The 18,652-nt window shown below is 45.7% G+C and overlaps 1 protein-coding gene across 8 annotated transcripts in view; it reads right to left on the bottom strand.

Moving 5' to 3' along the window:
* Positions 1-18,652, bottom strand: part of CALD1 (caldesmon 1) — a 710,639-nt gene that overhangs the window by 604,571 nt on the left and 87,416 nt on the right. The gene's annotated exons all lie outside the window — the stretch shown is intronic.

Here is an 18,652-nt window from a genome sequence, read left to right as displayed (position 1 = left end):
GTGTTCCTAGACTGCACCAATTTGCATGGGAGATGGGGCCTGGAGATCTCCAACTTTCACAACTAATCTCTAGGTGGCAAAAATCAGTTCCCACGGAGAAAATTTCAACTTTGAAGGGTGGGCTCAATGTCACTGTACCAGGATCCTGGTTTGCAAGGAGTGCCTGTCTCAAGCTCAGGTAACAAGAACCCACTGTGGTGCGATACAGAACAGCAACCCTGTATAACTGTTTCAGACTGTACCACAGATCACTGAATGCCTTTCAAAAGCTTACTAAGGTGAGTTCCAAATCCATTCCACAGAAGTGGCACAGACACTAAAAGCCCAATGTGATCTTGCAGCCAATGTACACAGATGTTGGAGGGGAGGAATACTAACAAGTTCTGCTGGGTTACCCAGAAGTGGCACCATCCCAGGAAAAGAAGAAAAAAAGAAGATATTGGATTTATATCCCACTCTATACTCTGAGATTCAGAGTGGTAACAATCAGTGTTCCCTCTAAGCTGAGTTAGCGTAAGCTAGCTCACAGATTTTTAGCCTCCAGTTCACAGATTTTTTGCCTCCAGCTCACAGATTTTTCTGTTAGCTCAAGAAGGATGACCCCCAGAGCACACTAATTTATGCAGAAGCTCACAAAGTAGAATTTTTGTTCACAAGACTCTGCAGCTTAGAGGGAACATTGATCACAATCTCCTTTACCCCCCCCCCCGCACAACAGACACCCTGTGAGGTAGGGGGGGTTGAGAGCAGTGTTCCCTCTAAGGTGAGTTAGCGTGAGCTAGCTCACAGATTTTTAGCCTCCAGCTCACACATTTTTGTCTTAGCTCAGGACAAATAGCCCCAGAGCATGTTAATTTATGCAGTAGCTCACAACTTTTAATGTCAGTAGCTCACAACTTTAATACCAGTAGCTCACAAAGTGGAATTTTTGCTCACAAGACTCTGCAGCTTAGAGGGAACATTGGTTGAGAGAGCTCTGACAGAAGCTGCCCTTTCAAGGGCAACTCCTACGAGAGCTATGGCTGACCCAAGGCCATTCCAGCAGCTGCAAGTGGAGGAGTAGGGAATCAAACCCGGTCCTCTCGGGTAAGAGTCTGCACCACTTAACCACTACATCAAACTGGCTCTCATTAGTTGGGTTTGCTGTTGTTCAACTCAGTTGGAGAAGGTCTGACATAACTGGCTCATGGTCGAACCTTCATGTGATCCTTTCTCCAGAGCAATTAGCAGCCCCCCACACACACACACACCAGTCCTTCAGTTACCATGTACATCAGTCCCCAGGAAGTCAGACATGTCAACAGTTCTTATAATTTATGATGCTTAAAGCCCTTGCTAACAATTTCTTGTTGTGGTTACAGAACATATCAGTACAGAAAAAAGGAATGTCCACCAAGTAAAGGGCCAACTGAAGCAAGGAGACCTTGAAGCAGCCTAGCAAATTCCCAGTAATACTGGCTCAATATGCCAAAAATAACAAATGCATTCCAAGGACAAACACAAAATGGAAAAGATGCAAACAACAGCTCCAGCCTCCTCCTCTTCATAGTAACCCCTGATCCTACTAAGGAAGCAAGTGATACAGGAGTAAAGAAAATCAGCACAGGCGGGAAGAGAAACATGACTATATTTTGGGACCTTCCCAAGACAGGACTAGGTAACCCAAATGGCTATTGATTTCAGAACTCTTTGGGTGGAATTTGTACATTCAACAACAAGAACAGCCTAGCCTGATGAAAGACTAATACCAAAGACATTAAATCAAGATTATGAGTAATAATTATACATGGGATAGAGAAGGTAGAGAAAGAAGTACTTTTCTCCCTTTCTCAGAATACAAGAACTCGTGGATATTAAATGAAATTGCTGGGCAGTCGGGTTAGAACTGATAAAAGGAAGTACTTCTTCACCCAAAAGGTGATTGACACGAGGAATTCACTGCCACAGGAGGTGGTGGTGGCTGCAAGCACAGACAGCTTCAAGAGGGGATTGGATAAACATATGGAGCAGAAGTCCATCAGTGGCTATTAGCCACAGTTTATTGTTGGAACTCTCTATCTAGGGCAGTGATGCTCTGTATTCTTGGTGCTTGGGGGGGCACAGTGGGAGGGCTTCTAGTGTCCTGGCCCCACTGATGGACCTCCTGATGGAGCCTGTTTTCTTTTGGCCACTGTGTGACACATAGGCTTCCCAACCCTCCCGCTCTGGCGGGAGTCTCCTGGGTTTGCAGCCTCATCTCCCGGTCTTCAAGAAGTGGGAAGCGGGGGGTGGGGGGTGGAGGGGGGGGAGAACATACCTGTAGGCTTCATTATAGAGCTCCTGAGCTGTTTGTAAAATGTCTGCTCCTTTAAGGCTGGGCAGGGAGCAGGAAGGGCTTGGGAGAACAGCCCCGCCCTTTCTTTTGCTTTCGCTTTCACAAGAGTTCTCCGGAAGAAGATCTGGTAAGTGTGTGTGTGTGTGTGAGAGAGAGAGAGGGAGGGGGCAGGGGATTCCCTGGTTTGGAGGCCCTCCCCCCTTTTAGAAAGCGTGGGGGGGAGGGAAATGTCTACTGGGCATTCTATTATTCCCTATGGAGAACAATTCCCATAGGGAATAATAGGGAATTCATCCGTTGGTATTGGGGGCTCTGGGGGGGCTATTTTTTGAGGTAGAGGCACAAAATTTTTAGTATAACATCTAGTGCCTCTCCCCAAAATACCCCCCAAGTTTCAAAACGATTGGACCAGAGGGTCCAATTCTATGAGCCCCAAAAGATGGTGCCCCTATACTTCATTATTTCCTATGGAAGAAAGGAATTTTAAAAGGTGTGCTGTCCCTTTAAATGTGATGGCCAGAACTCCCTTGGAGTTCAATTATGCTTGTCACACCCTTGTTCTTGGCTCCACCCCCAATGTCTCCTGGCTCCACCCCCAAAGTCTCCTGGCTCCGCCCCCAAAGTCCCCAGATTTTTCTTTAATTGGACTTGGCAACCCTAGTGACACAGAATGTTGGACTGGATGGGCCACTGGCCTGATCCAACATGGCTTCTCTTATATTCTTCTCTTCTATTTTGTCCCATGACCTGGTTTATCCTCGTTTTTTCCTTGGATGGAGGGTCTGACTTTGAAGGAAAGGTGCTAAGTTATGATCATATTAAGACTTCAGGTTTAGCATAGCCCTTAAGCTCTGCTTAAAAAAAAATCAAAATCCAGAGCAACAAGCTAAATGTATTAATTGTTTGTGACAACCATTAGAAAATAATGAGCAGCCAACATGTGGAAACACCATAAAACATTTCCCTATAAATCACAGGTGTCTCTTTTTGCAAGTATGATTTTTTAAAAAACCTGCAATTAGTGGTAAACCTAGATTTTATTTGGTACCATAAATAACAAGTGACACTGCTATTTTGTCCTTTGCCACTCAGTCCAACTCATATATCTTTCTTGAGAACTACCTGGCTTATGCACAAGTCCACATAAACACACACACAAAAAGATCCCATGTCGCTCTGGACTTCAGCAGTGCCCAAGAAAACACCCAAACGATTGCCTCATTGGGACATACCTTCAGAATGATTCAGGCTTACCCAGCGGAGTCCACCACATATGGAAGTTGGCCATTTTATATTTAGAAACCTCAAGCCTAGTTGTCCAAGGTCTCTCTCCTCACAATTAAACTACTGAACATTTTGAGTACTTTCTACGAGCTGTGTAATTCAGCTATAAATCTGAAGACATTTTCAAAATAATGAGCTTCGGTGGAAAATGTAGCCATAGAAAGAATAGATGTAGAAGTTTCTGATTATTTTGCCCTTGTGCATATAGGGATGGGGCCTGTACCAGATTTTTTTCCCCCACTTGAATTTCTAAGCCAGTTTGGTGTAATGGTAAATGTGCGGACTCTTAACTGGGAGAACCAGATTTGATTCCCCACTCCTCCACTTGCAGCTGCTGGAATGGCCTTGGGTCAGCCATAGCTCTAGCAGAGGTTATCCTTGAAAGGGCAGCTGCTGTGAGAGCCCTCTCAGCCCCACCAACCTCACAGGCTGTCTGTTGTGGAGGAGGAATATAAAGGAGATTGTGAGCCGCTCTGAGATTCTTCGGAGTGGAGGGCAGGATATAAATCCAATATCTTCTTCTAATCTGAATATTCTTTGTGATTTTGAATATGTTGTACTTCAGTTTTTATCCTGCACATCTCAATGGTTACGATGCACCCTTTTGCCTGCAGATCTGAATTGTTTTGACATGCCGCTCCTTCCTTACAAGCCAGGGGCAGAGAATCGTTCTTCTCGTGTCATCTGATTTGTGTTGGTGGTGGTGAAGGCCCCACCCGCTTGTCGCAAATGAAATGGCCGAGGACCTGCCTACCTCAGGGACCGCCTCTCCCCATATATCCCCAGGAGAGCGTTAAGATCTAGCTCCCAAAACCTCCTACAAATCCCTGGGCCAAGAGAGGCTAGAATGAAGATAACTCGGGAGCAAGCCTTCTCATTAGTGGCCCCGCGCTGGTGGAATCAACTCCCAGAGGGGGTGCGAGCCCTGCGGGACCTGAACCAGTTCCGCAGGGCTTGCAAAACCTCTCTTTTCCAACTCGCATTTGAATTAGGACCAGACTAACTTGATAAAATCATTCTAACTCTAGCCATCTTATGTTGTAACTGAAGCTGATAATATGTAATTGTGACACCAGAAATTATAGCACCTATTTTTATGTATTTTAATCTATATATGTAATTGTATTGTATTCATAATGTTTATCTGCTTTTAATTGAATCATGACGTAGTCATGTCTGTGAGCCGCCCTGAGCCCGCCTTTTGGTGGGGGAGGGCGGGATATAAAAATAAAATTTATTATTATTATTATTATTATTATTATTATTATTATTGCTCCCTTTTGCATAACCTGACACAGTCCTCTGCCAAGCAAGCTGAGCCTTCCAGTGCAAAAAGCAGGGAGAAGATACAAAAAGAATCAATGTGTGGTGTTTCTATGTCAAAAGCAGAAGAGTCTCAACAACATGCAGAGCAAATGGGTACACTGGAAGGGATTGCAAGGGATTGCTGACTGCATCCGATAGGCCAAGAATAAGGAGAGTTTTGATACCTGTAAACTCTATGGCCGGTGGTGCAGAGTGGTAAACTGCAGTACTGCAGTCCAAGCTCTGCTCATGACTTTAGTTCAATCCCGGCAGAAGCTGGGTTCGGGTAGCCGGCTCAAGGTTGACTCAGCCTTCCATCCTTCTGAGGTCAGCAAAATGAGTACCCAGCTTGCTGGGGGGAAAGTGTAGATGACTGGGGAAGGCAATGGCAATCCACCCCGTAAAAAAGTCTGTCGTAAAAAAACCCGTAAAAAACATTGTGATGCAACATCACCCCAGAGTCGGAAACAACTGGTGCTTGCAGGAGGACTACTTTTTTAAAAAACCTTTTTAAACTCACCCTATTCTTGTCCAACGGTAGCTCTCCAGATGTTTTTTGCCTACAACTCCCATCATGTCTGATGATTGGGGCTGATGGGAGTTGTAGGCAAAAAACATCTGGAGAGCTACCGCTGGCCACCCCTGGCCTATCAGATGCAGGAGATTGAGGGATGAAGAATGATGTCACTAGAGAGGCCAGTAAGTGAAGCAATAGACTTGAGATTTTATAGCAGAACGTGGGTGCAGTATACCCAGTGGCCAGCTCTGGGTTGGGAAATACCTGGAGATTTTAGGCATGTAGACTGGAGAGGGTAGCCTTTGGGGATGGGAGGGACCGCAGCAGGGTACAATACCATTGAATTCATCCTCCTAAACAGCCGTTTTCTCCAAGGGAACTGATCTCTGTAACCTGGGACCGGTTGTAATTCCAGGAGATCTTCATCTCCCGCCTGGAGGTTGGCAACCATACTACTGCACATTGCCAGGTGACTACATAAAGAGACGCCTCAGCCTCTATGCCCTGCTGCTGGCTCTCCAGAGGAACCGTTTGGCCACTGCGTGGGACAGGATTCTGGACTGGGTGGACCACTGTTTTGATTCAGCAAGGCTCTAGTATTCTTATGTTCTTTTTTTATTATTTATTATTATTTATTATTTTCAATTTATAGCCTGCCCTTTCCCATATGGGCTCTGGGCGGGTAACAACAGTCAATAATACAAGATTAAAATGAAATACATATAATAAAACAATATACAATCTAAAAACAAACTCCATTTCTGCAGTTGGTGATATCAGTTGCCTCCACTCGTTCCATACATCCCCCAGCTGGTGTAAGATAAATGGGTCAGCAGAGTTATATCATCAGGGTCCCTGCAGCAGGGAGGCCACAGAATAACAAAATGTCCACCACCTCAGTTGAACGCCTGGTGGAACAGCTCTGTCTTACAGGCCCTGCGGAACTGCAACAGTCCCTGCAGGGCCCTAATTTTTAATGGGAGCTTGTTCCGCCAGATAGGGGCCAGGACAGAGAATGCCCTGGCCCAGGTTGACGCTAAGTGGGCTTCTTTTGAGCCAGAGATTACCAGCAGATGTTGATCCATGGAGTGTAAGGCTCTCCAGGGGGTACACAATTTTCTTGGTAAGCAGCCAGACAAGAGGAGATCCCTCCTCGGATGCGCCATGGTTTCCTCTATTCCACTGACCACTGGGTACCAGGTAGATGTGACAATGGGAAGCCAATCAGATGATCTGTTTACAGTGATGAGGTCATAGTTCCAAGTCAGGGACTATGTGAAAAGGCCTCTGCATCACACCATGGAGAGTTGCTTCCAATCAATATAGAGAAAGGATACTGGTCAAGATGGAGTGCATGCAGCATGTGTTTGGCTAAAGATAAAGACTGTGTCTGGAAAGTGTTGAGGACCATACATGATCTCCTGTCATCCCTTCTGAGCCACTTCCCCGCTTCTCTGCATTCTTCCCATCACACATCACCCAGCAAAAATCCCCCATCTTAAACCCTAACTCCCCCAAGCCACTGCCCCCGCTCAATGCCCATATAATCTCTCAGGAACATCATACTAATGACGGCACCCAGCAGGACTGCAAAGCCTCCTATAAGGAAATTCATTTCTGCAGTCAAACTTATCTTTGAAAAACTGCAACCGTTCACTCCTGAGGAGATGCTTGTTTTGAGGGAAAGATAACATAAATCACAGACGCGTTCCCAGATGTGGGGATTTTGAGATGTGACTCTGGAAAGCCATCTACAGCAAGAGGAGTTCTTGCCTGAGTGTAAGCAGTGTCTTTGCAAAGGGAAAGAAAGTAACTTTAACTTTAAATACATTCTCCAAGCCACCAGCTGATTTGGCTTGGAGAAGCTATTTAAAGAGACATATGCCTTCTCCAAGCTGATCGGCAGTACAGTGGGGGCTTCCAGAGCCGCACAATATGAGTGAAAGTGTCACATATGCAGGGTTGGAATTCTAGCAGGAGCTCCTTTGCATACTAAGCCACACCCTTCTGATGTAGCCAATCCTCCAATAGCTTACAAGGCTCTTTTTTGTAAGCTCTTGGAGGATTGGCTACATCAGGGGGTGTAGCCTAATATGCGAAGGAACTCCTGCTAGAATTCCACCCCTGTGCATGTGGCTTCTGAGCCACATTTGGCCACTTGTCTTAAAGGATGGCCACACCAGGGTTTCATAGTGCTATTCTAAGCAGAGTTGCCTGCTTCTAAGCCCACTGACTTCAATGGGCTGAAAAAGGTGTAACTCTGCTTAGGACTCCCCTGTCAGGTTAATAACGGACAGCAATTCCCCATGCATTTGAGGAACACCTGAAGCCCTTCTAACCCAATGGAAAACTCTTACTGTTGACACAAAGAACCTGCTAAGGAAAAATGAGCAAGTGACAGAAATGTAAATTCGCTCCACAAACATCTGGATGGAATGTAGCATGTCATCTGACCATCATCTGTCATCACGTTCACCAAATTCATAAACTAGGAAATTGTTCCTGGAGATCTCCACCTGGATTAATACAGGGACAGTTCTGCAGAAGTACTGCACGACCCAGGTTGACAGAAAATAACCAGCGAACAATGCCGATTAAGGAATGATTGCTTAATCAGGCAATCAGAATTTCCCCCAATGCAGGGCTTTTTTTGAGCAGGAAGGCACAGGAACACAGTTCCGACTGGCTGGGCATAGGCGGTGTGGCCTAATATGAAAATGAATTACTGCTGGACTTTTTCTACAAAAAAGCCCTATGTGAAACAGTGGTAACATCATGGGGTGTGGCCTAAGATGTAAATGAGTTCCTGCTGGGCTTTTTCCTACCAAAAAAGCTCTGCCCCAATGTATAAGAAAACCAGCTCTGGGTTGGAAACTACTAGGAGATTTGGTGGTTTTGTTGTTGTTGTTGTTGTTTTTTTTTTGGGGGGGGGTAGGGTTTGGGGAGGGAAAGGACTTCAGGAAGGTATTATGCCATACAGTCCACCCTCAGCTTGGCACAAAGTCCACCCTTCAAGGCAGCTGTTTTCTCCAGGGGAACTGATCTTGGTCATCTGGAGTTTAAATTATAATAGTGAGAGATCTCCAGGTGCCATCTAGCTTCCAGGTGGGGCCTGGAGATCTCCCACTTTTACAACTGATCTCCAGCTGGCAGAGATCAGCTCTCCTGGAGAAAATGGCTGCCTTGAAGGGTGGAACCTGTGACACTGCACCATGCTGAGGCCCCTCCTCTCTCCGAACCCCGCCTTCTCCTGGATCCGCCCCCAGAGTCTCCAGGTATTTCCCAACACAGACCTGGCAATCCTAACCCTACCCGAGAAACAGTGGCGGACTGGGTCTAAAAATATTGGTTGCAGGAAACATAGGGGGCCCACCCACAACTATAAAGCTATCATTTTATTTTTGTACGAAATAAAAAAAAATTAAAATTGCATGAGTGGAAAAAAGATACAATTAAAACTTTTGGGGAATATATATATATATATATATATATATATATATATATATATATATATATATATATATATATATATATATATATATATATATATATATATGTAATTACAGTGTACATATATTGTACATATTACTGGCAGTGTACAGTAGATACTAAATGTAAATATAGATTGCATTTTCTCCAGGGGAGCTGACCTCTGCCAGCTGGAGATCAGTTGTAAAAGTGGGAGATCCCCAGGCCCCACCTGGAGGCTGGCAACCCTACTTACAACATACATTTTAGTTGCATTACAGTAATAATACTGGAACTTCTAATATATTTTCAAGCTACTAAAAGGTCATTAACATTTTTAACATATTGTCTAATGTTTAAGGGGTCCCACTTCATCAGGGGCCCACTTGCCATCGGGCAAGCTGACACCCTGGCCAGTCTGCCACTGCCTAGAATCTCTTTTCAGCCTCCATGAAATATATGAAGTCACAACGATCTGACCCAGAACATGCGCAAAATGCCTTTCTTCCCCTTACTACCAAACAACTGTAAGCAGAATCCAAACATCTGGGATTAGGAAGCAGAAGTTTCCTAAGTAAACTGGCTCCCATCCTCTGAAAAAATTAGCTACTGTTTATACTTTCCTTTTTTCATTCTAAATAGTCCAGTGGACCAGGAAGCCAGGAGAAAGACGGTCTTTCTACTTTTTTACAGAAACCCATGGACGTGATTAAGGAAAATGACAGAGCGGCAGCAGCACTGAACATGTATCTACAAACAACAAGTAACTCAACGAGTTCCCTTTGCTCCTTGGCTGGTTTCCATGTGGCCTAATATGGTTAGTAAAACGTTTGGCTGGAACCAAGCATACAACTAAGGACAATGCCACGGAGCCCTCTGTTTAGGCTCAGGGAAATTACAGTTCAGAGCAGATAACACAACTCCAGTTGCCCAGCTGTTAATAAGCAGAGAGCTCAATTCTCTTTCCACTGTCACTGAAAGCTAATAATTTAATCACCAGTTACCATACAAGGAATACAGAGGTAAAGGCTATTTGAGAGAGAGAGAGACAGAAGGCCCAGGAATCAAATAGGGATAGATCTCTATCCCTATCTCAGAAATAAAGATTTCACCCTTCCCCTTAGCTTGGGCTGCCAACTCCAGTTTGGGAAATTCCTGGAGATCTGGAGTGGTTAAGCACGGTATAATGCCATAGAGTCCACTCTCCAACCCAGCCATTTTCTCCAGGGAGAACTATTCTCTGTTGACTGGAGAACAGATGTAATTTTAAGAGACATTCTCTTAATCCGTTTCTCCCCCAATTACATGACTCCTATACAATTAACCACTAGGTTCAGAACATGTTAACCTCTGATCTTTCTCACTGTCATGACAAATAAACGCTGTTCTATACGTGATAAACATATCTGATCAGGGCTGGGCAGCACTATCTGACAATTTCCCTTGCAAGCTGTGGAGAAGGGAATCTTTCGCTGAGAACAGAAATCAGGTGGGTAGCCATGTTGGCCTGATGAAGCAGAACACACTTCTTCAGACACAATGGAATGAGAATTACCAGTCCATACATATACGTAAGTAGAGGGCAGTATTCTCTCTAAGCTGAGTTAGTGTGAGCTAGCTCACGGTTTTTTAGTCTCCAACTCACACATTGTTGTCTCAGCTCAGGAAAAATGGCCCCAGAGCACACTAATTCATGCAGTAGCTCCAAACTTTAATGCCAGTAGCTCACAAAGTAGATTTTTTGCTCAAAAAACTCTACAACTTAGAGGGAGTATTGGTAGAGGGAGAGCAGTAAATTAGCCTACAACAGCATCATGAAGGTGTTTAACGGATTCAAGGACCAAACATGAATAACATGCTTAGTTTATATGGTTACCATTTGTTTGGGTTTAATTCTGGGGGGAAACACAGTGAAGGGAAGAAATATGTCAAAATTGGAGATCGATGGGCAGATTTATCCTTAATTGTGGAATGCTGAGAGTAATTAACTGAGGCTCTGCCCTTATGTTCCATCTGTCTCCTCGCACGCATGGAGGAGACCTTATGGCATCTTCTTCTTTGAAGTGGGGCAATGGGCTGTGTAGAATTATATCCCCTGCCCCCAGAGCAGAGAAATACATTCCAATCTACCATTTCAAATTACATTACTTTCTACTATTCATGATGTTACTGTTGTGTATGTGGACTTAAGATAAGACTGAATTGAGTGTTCCTGCCTGGCTCATTGGAGCCATATGATTTGAGCTTGGGGTCTTGGGAACAATAGGCAGCAGGATCCAAATCCATGCTGCCTTACACCAATCACAAGCCTCTGCTTGTTTGAATGACCCAATAACATGCTTGCGTGGGAACCCTGAGTTGTATATAGTTGGCCCAGTCCTCCAGTCTTTTTACAGTGCAGCTGCTACTATGCTGTATCTAATAAAGAGCTGTTATTCACTACTACCATGCCTCTTCAATGCTTAGAACCCACTATATTATAGTTACATTACAATACAGAGCTTTTTTTTGTAGCAGGAACTCCTTTGCATATTAGGCCACAACCCCCTGATATAGCCAATCTTCTTGGAGCTTACAGTAGGCTCTGTAAGAAAAGCCCTGTAAGCTGTTGGAGGATTGGCTACATCTGGGGTGTGTGGCCTAATATGCAACGGAGTTTCTGCAACAACAACAAAAAAGCCCTGGTCAGTACCTGGTCAACCCTGGTCAGTACCTGGATGGGAGACTACCAAGTTTTCATGTAGGGGCCAGGGGGGGGGTTTGTAGCAGGAATTCCTTTTTCATTAGGGTTAGGTGTGCTATCTTGCAAATGGGCAACAGCTGCTGGTACACACACACGTCTTATTCTAAGAGGAGGAATTCTAGCGGGAGCTCCTTTGCATAATAGGCCACACACCCCTGATGTAGCCAATCCTCCAAGAGCTTACAAAAGAGAGACTTGTAAGCTCTGGGAGGATTGGCTATATCAGGGGTGTGTGGCCTAATATGCAAAGGAGTTCCTGCTAGAATTCCACCCCTGCGTTCTGGCTCCCATCTCATGGAACCTCCTACCTGATGAGTTCAGGAAAGCTTCTGCTCTCCTGGCCTTCCACAACTGATACAAAACTTAATTATCCAGGAGGGCATTTTTACAAATGTTAGAGGACCTCTACTATAATGGATTGGTTCAGGAAGATGCTTTAATAAAAATAAAGGGACTGTGGACTGTACTACTCTGCATAGTACATACCATTTGTGGTGGTATATTTTAGGCTCTTAGGTGATTCCTGTATCATTTAAAATGCCATGTTACTACTTATGCTTGATTAGCTCAGTTACAAATTTGTACATTGTTTTAATTTCCGCAACCTCAGTCCTGTTACTAGTTGTCCTATCCTATTAACCGCATTGATTTAAACTCTGTTATCCTCCTTGAGTCTCAGTGAGAAAAGCGGACTAAAAATTACATACATCAATATTCAGGCTGGATTACTGTAGTGTGCTAAGTGTGGGGCTGCCTTTGAAGACGGCTCAGAAGTTTCAGTTGGTGTAAACTGAATATAATGGCCATAGAGTTGCCAATCCCCAGGTGGGGGCAGGGTATCCCCTGGTTTGGAGACCCTTCCCCCGCTTCAGGGTCATCAGGAAGGGAGGAAATATCTGCTGGGCTCTCCTAGAGTCCCAAATAGCCACAGATCAATTCTCCATTATACCCTATGGGTATCAGTTTTCATAGGGTATAATGGAGAATTGATCTGTGGATATTTGGGGCTCTAGGAGAGCTGTTTTTTGAGATAGAGGCACCAAATTTTCAGCATAGCATCCAGGACTTCTCTCCAAAATACCCACCAAGTTTCAAAAGGATTGGACCAGGGGGTCCAATTCCATGAGCCCCAAAAGAATGTGCCCCTATCCTTCATTATTTCCAAAGGAGGGAAGGCATGTGTGGTCCTCTTAAATGTGATGGCCAGAACTGCCTTTGGAGGTCAATTATGCTTGTCACAGCCTTGCTCCTGGCTCCACCCCCAAAGTCCCCAGACGTTTCTTGAATTGAACTTGGCAACCCTAAGCAGCCAGCATGGTTATTGGGATGGGCTACAGTGGGTACATTACTCCCACTGTACACCAATTACATTGGCTGGCAGTGCACTTTTGAGCCTTATATAAAGAGCTGCTCTTAGCCTTTTGTCCAGGTGTGGGCTTCCATCTGGACTGAGCTTTGCTAAATGAAGCCCCAGAGCCAGGATACTTACCTGGCCCTTGGCCATTGGAAGAAAAGGGGAAAGAAGATCTGCCAAGGTGGCAACTAAAGAGAGCCTTCTCCTGGCCCTTGCTGATGATGTCATCAGCCAGTGCCAAGGAACAGGCTGCTTGCTTGAGGCAGACTAGAGCATCACCTGGAGCTGGCCAGCAGCTGATCACAGGAAGGCCACCTCGCCCAAGGAAACAAGCAAGGCAGGGCTAGACCCACATGCAGGGGCAATTAGATTAATGGGGAAGGCTTCTCAAGGATGTTGGAGGCAGGACAAAGCCAGAAGGCAGAAATAAGAGGAGGGCTCTACAGGTAAGTGAGGGAGGAGCACGATGCAGGTGTTGAGGCTGAGTCCCACTCCAGAGGAGGAAAGGAAGAACCACCTGCAGTGCACATCTGATACCCCCCACCCCCAGTTCTAAATGGCTTGAGACCAAGTTGCCCAGTGATTGGCCTCCACCAGTCTGGTGTAGTGGTTAAGTGCACAGAGTCTTATCTGGGAGAACCAGGTTTGATTCCCACTCCTCCACTTGCAGCTGCTGGAATGGCCTTGGGTCAGCCACAGCTCTTGTAGGAGTTGTCCTTGAAAGGGCAGCTGCTGTGAGAGCCCTCTCAGCCCCACCTGCCTCACTGGGTGTCTGTTGTGGGGGAGGAAGGTAAAGGAGATTGTAAACTGCTCTGAGATTCAGAGTGAAGGGAGGTGTATAAATCCAAGATCTTCTTCTGTCTTCTTCTTCTATATATACCAGCTCATGCTGTAGGGGTTGTTGCAGAAATCTGACCCACACAAGGGCTTTCTTGGCAGTCACCCCTTCTCCTTGGAACCCCCACTTCCTTCCCTCCCTCTGCGCTGCAAACAGCTCTTTCAAGGCCTTCTGGCATCGGCTCGAAACTTGTTAAATTCCAGGAGGCCTTTTAAAATTAAACGTGTTCCTGCTGCATTTACGTTTGTCATAGCAGCTGTCTGTTTCAAAATATCTTGTGCAGATTTTACGACTGTAAGCCACCTTGCATGCTTATTTTTAAATACACATTTTCACTCATTAAAAATATAATATTGGACAAACCACCTTGCTGAAAATTCTGATTAGGAATAGCTTCTTTTTGGCTAAGAATGTAGGATGAGGAGGGGGACGTTCCTCAGCCCAGCCTCCCAAGGCCAAATCTTGTGCAAAACAGAATTCGAGGAGGGAGCTGTCGGGTAAATTTGAGAGATCCAGTTTGGTGCAGGGATTAAAAAGAAGACTGCAGATTTATACCCCACCCTTCTCTCTGAATCAGAAACTCAGAGTGGCTTACAATCTCTTTTATCTTCTCCCCCAACAACAGACACCCTGTGAGGTGGGTGGGGCTGAGAGGGCTCTCACAGCAGCTGCCCTTTCAAGGACAACCTCTGCCAGAGCTATGGCTAACCCAAGGCCATTCCAGCAGGTGCAAGTGGAAGAATGGGGAATCAAACCTGGTTTTCCCAGATAAGAGTCCACGCACTTAACCACTACACCAAACTGGCTCTCTAGCCTCTGTTTAAAAACCTACCCACCCCCCAGTTCTAGTGCAGAGAATGAACTCTCAAAATGGGGGCTTCAAGGGCTAGAGGATGCACCTGCTGGAATGGCCTTGGGTTAGCCATAGCTCTGGCAGAAGTTGTCCTTGAAAGGGCAGCTGCTGTGAGAGCTCTCTCAGCCCCACCTACCTTGCAGGGTGTCTGTTATGAGGAGAGGAAGGGAAAGGAGATTGTAAACCACTCTGAGACTCTGAGTGAAGGGCAGGGTATAAATCCAATCTATTTTTCTCTCTTCTAAATTATAAAACCATTGCCAACAGATAATCAATATTTTAAGAATTCTAGCTCTATCAGAAGACTGTTCATCTCCACATGAATGGTTTCAAGAGACTGGGGTGGATCAGAAGTAAACACTACTGGTGCCTTCACACTACACTAGAAAATGCATTTTACATCTGGATTTTTGCTGTTCTTACACAGTAAAAATCAGGATGTAAAATGCATTATTTAGTGTAGTGTGAATGCACCGTACCTTTCTGCTCCAGTAACGGCTGCTAACCACCAGGTGGGACCTGGAAATCTCCTGGAATTACTACTCATCTCCAGATGACAGCAATTTCCCTAAAGAAAATGGCTGTTTTGGAGGGTGGACTCTGCTGAAGCCCCTTCCCTTCTGAAACCTGCCCCCCCCAGGTCATTCCCCAAATCTCCAGGATTTTCCCAACCTGGAGCTGGCAACCACAGCTCCAATAAGCATAGGGCTGCCAAGCCCCTGGGCCAGATAGGGGTTCTCCAGCCCTGGAGGTCCCCAACCTGCCAGACCACACTGGGCCGGCAGGGGGAACCTCCCCCGACGTCACTGGCGTGATGACATCACCCGGAAGTACTGTCATCACGACGACCCTCGCCAGCCGCTCTAGGAGTTTCCAGGAAAACTCTATGGCTTTCCCAGACGCTCTAGTGATTTGGAAGGAAAAACTCTATGAGATGATAGGTGACGTCACAAAGCTTGCAGAGGACTTGGGAACCATTAATAAGCAGAGTCTGGTGGATCCATCCAAAATGGTGGCTTCAGTTTCCAAGGCACTCTTTGCCCTGCTCTTGCCACACGTTGTGCATCTTTGGGCACAGTTTCTGGAATCAGTGGCCTAATCTCCTGTAAAAGGTACTGGAACTATTTTCTCTTGCTAGAACCTAGCTAAATGCGTTGCCTAGAAAAAGAGATACCAGAACCGCAGGTCGTAAATAGTTTTGCCAAAACATGCCAGAAAGTATCTGGTTTTTAAGGCTGGGAATTTCCCATTATACATTCGCGTGCAAGATATCTCTAACTGTATCTTGACATTCCCGGCAAAATTACAGACCTTGCAATGGCTTTGACATTTAGAGTATTTCTTTTCTTATCTGTTCCATGGGAGGACCTCTGGTCAGCTGCCCACTGCTTTACATTAACATGCTTAAGAAATAACATTCTAAAATGCTGGAATGCTCCCTGGTCTCTGGGAATTTAAAGTGTATTACTGTGGGGGGGGTGGGCTCTCTCTGGCCTAGCAAAGAGGCTGTTTTTGTCGCTGTGATTTCCAAGTTGTTTCTTAAAAGCTTTCAGCCCACGCTCAGCATGATTTACAAGTTCAGATTATGCCAATCCAAGAGGGGGAAACTGTGTGGCGCCATTTGCTTTTGGCAGAGCTCCCCCTTTCCAGTCTTTATATATTTTTAAAAAATAAATCAAGGGCAAAAGTCTCTTGTGTAAGTACCATTTAGCGTTGCCAATCCCCAGGTGTGGGCAGGGGATCCCCTGGTTTGGCCTTCCCCTTGCTTCAGGGTCATCAGAAAGTTGGAGGGGGGAATGTCTGTTGGGCACTCCATTATTCCCTATGGAGACTGATTCCCATAGGGTGTAATGGAGAATTGATCCATGAATACTGGGGGCTCTGAGCAGCTATTTTTTGAAGTGGAGGCACCAAATTTTCAGCATCACATCTGGTCCCTCTTCTCAAAGTACCTCCCAGGTTTCAAAAAGATTGGACCAGGGGGCCCAATTCTGTGAGCTCCAAAAGAAGGTGCCCCTATCTTTCATTATTTCCAAATGGAGGGAAAGCATTTAAAAGGCCCTTTACATATGATGGTCAGAACTCCCTTTGGAATTCACTCATGCTTGTCACACACTTGCTCCCGGCTCCACCCAGAAAGTCTCCTGGCTCCACCAGCTATTTCTTGAGTCAGATTCAGTTGCCAAGTCCAATTCAAGAAATATCTGTGAACTTTGGGAGTGGAGCAAGGAGACACCGGGGGGTGGAGCCAAAAGCAAGGTTGTTAGAAGCACAATTGAACTCCAAAGGGAGTTCTGGCCATCACATTTAAAAGGACCACACACCATTTAAATGCCTTCCCTCCACTGGAAATAATGAAGGATAGGGGCACCTTCCTCTGGGGCTCATAAAATCGGATCTCCTGGTCCAATCCTTTTGAAACTTGGAGGGTGTTTTGAGGAGAGGCATTGGATTCTACACTGAAAATCTGGTGCTTCTACCTCATAAAACAGCCCCCCCCCGAGTCCCAGATACCCGCAGATCAATTCTCCATTATGCCCTATGGGAATCAGTCTCCATAGGGAATAATGGAGTGCTCAGCAGACATTCTCCCCCCCACACACACTTTCTGATTACTCTGAAGCAGGGGGAGTACCATTAGGGGATGTCAGCCTCTAGATGGAACCTGGCGATCCCCTGGAATTACAGCTTATCTCCAGACTACAGAGATCAGTTCCCCGGGATAAAATGGATGCCTTTTATGGATGCTATAGCATTATATCCCACTGAGGTCCCTGTCCTCCCTGGGCTCCATCCCCAAATCTACAGGAGTTTCCCAACCTGGACCTGGCAATCTAGGCTTGATTGAAATGGATGGGAGCAATACGAGATTGCTACTGCATTGTCCTCATTCGCTTCAGTGGGGCTTGCATGAAAGAATGTCCTTTTGGACTGTGCCCTAGAAGCCCTTGCAGTTGTTTACACGCAACTGGTTTTGCTGTCGTTTGCTCTAAACCCGCAGCATGGAGTGCTATAAACAGAGGAAGCCACTTTAAAAATTTCCCTGAGCAATGCAATCCAAACAGCGATTGTATTTTTCAGACTTTCATGTGGCAATCCTGGGTTGAAAATTCTTGCCTTCTCTTCAGATCTCAACATTGTCAGCTAGCTCACCCGCTGGGCTTTGGAAAGCCTTCAACTGAATGCTGGGCTGGCATCCTTTCCTTGGCTGTGGGCTGTGGCTCGGTGGTAGCACATTGGCTTTGCATGCACAAGGTCCCAAGTTCAGTCTTAGCATCTCCAGTTAAAGGGAACAGGCTGAAGATGGGGTGAAAGATCTTAGCCTGAGACCCGACAGAGCTACTTCCTCGGTCAGAGTAGACCAGGGGTGGCCAAACTGTGGCTCTTTCACACATATTGGGTGGCTCTTGAAGCCCCCACTACCCCATCAGCCGGCTTGGAGAAGGCATTTGTCTCTTTGAATCTCTTCTGCAAGCCAAGCCAGCTGGCGGCTTGGAGAATGCATTTAAATTTAAAGTTGGTTTCTTTCCACCTCTACCTCCTCTATCTATTTGCTTTCCTTCCTTCCTTCCTGCTCCAAACATCTGATATTAATGTCTTGCAGCTCTCAAACATCTGACATTTATTTTATGTAGCTCTTATGTGAAGCAAGTTTGGCCACCCCTGGAGTAGACAATACGGACCTTAATGGACCAATGGTCTGACTCAGTATTAGGCAGCTCCATGTGTGTTTATGTGTCCTCTCCCTTGTGCCTGGCAATTAGGAGGAGTTCAACATCCTCAAATTTGCCTAGACGCCATATTCTCTGCATATTTGGCCACACCCCCTGATGCTGAGCCAGCCAGAACTGCGTACCTGTGCGTTCCTGCAAAAAGAAAAAAAAAGCCTTGCTCCTTGGACACTTTGTTTAAGGTGAGAATAACATAGATAAACGTCAGATGCTTGAGAGTCAAAAGGCATGAATGTCAGGTGTTT

Source organism: Heteronotia binoei, chromosome 8, assembly GCF_032191835.1.
Source record: "Heteronotia binoei isolate CCM8104 ecotype False Entrance Well chromosome 8, APGP_CSIRO_Hbin_v1, whole genome shotgun sequence".
NCBI lineage: Eukaryota > Metazoa > Chordata > Lepidosauria > Squamata > Gekkonidae > Heteronotia > Heteronotia binoei.
This window is presented reverse-complemented; position numbering and strand designations above follow the sequence as displayed.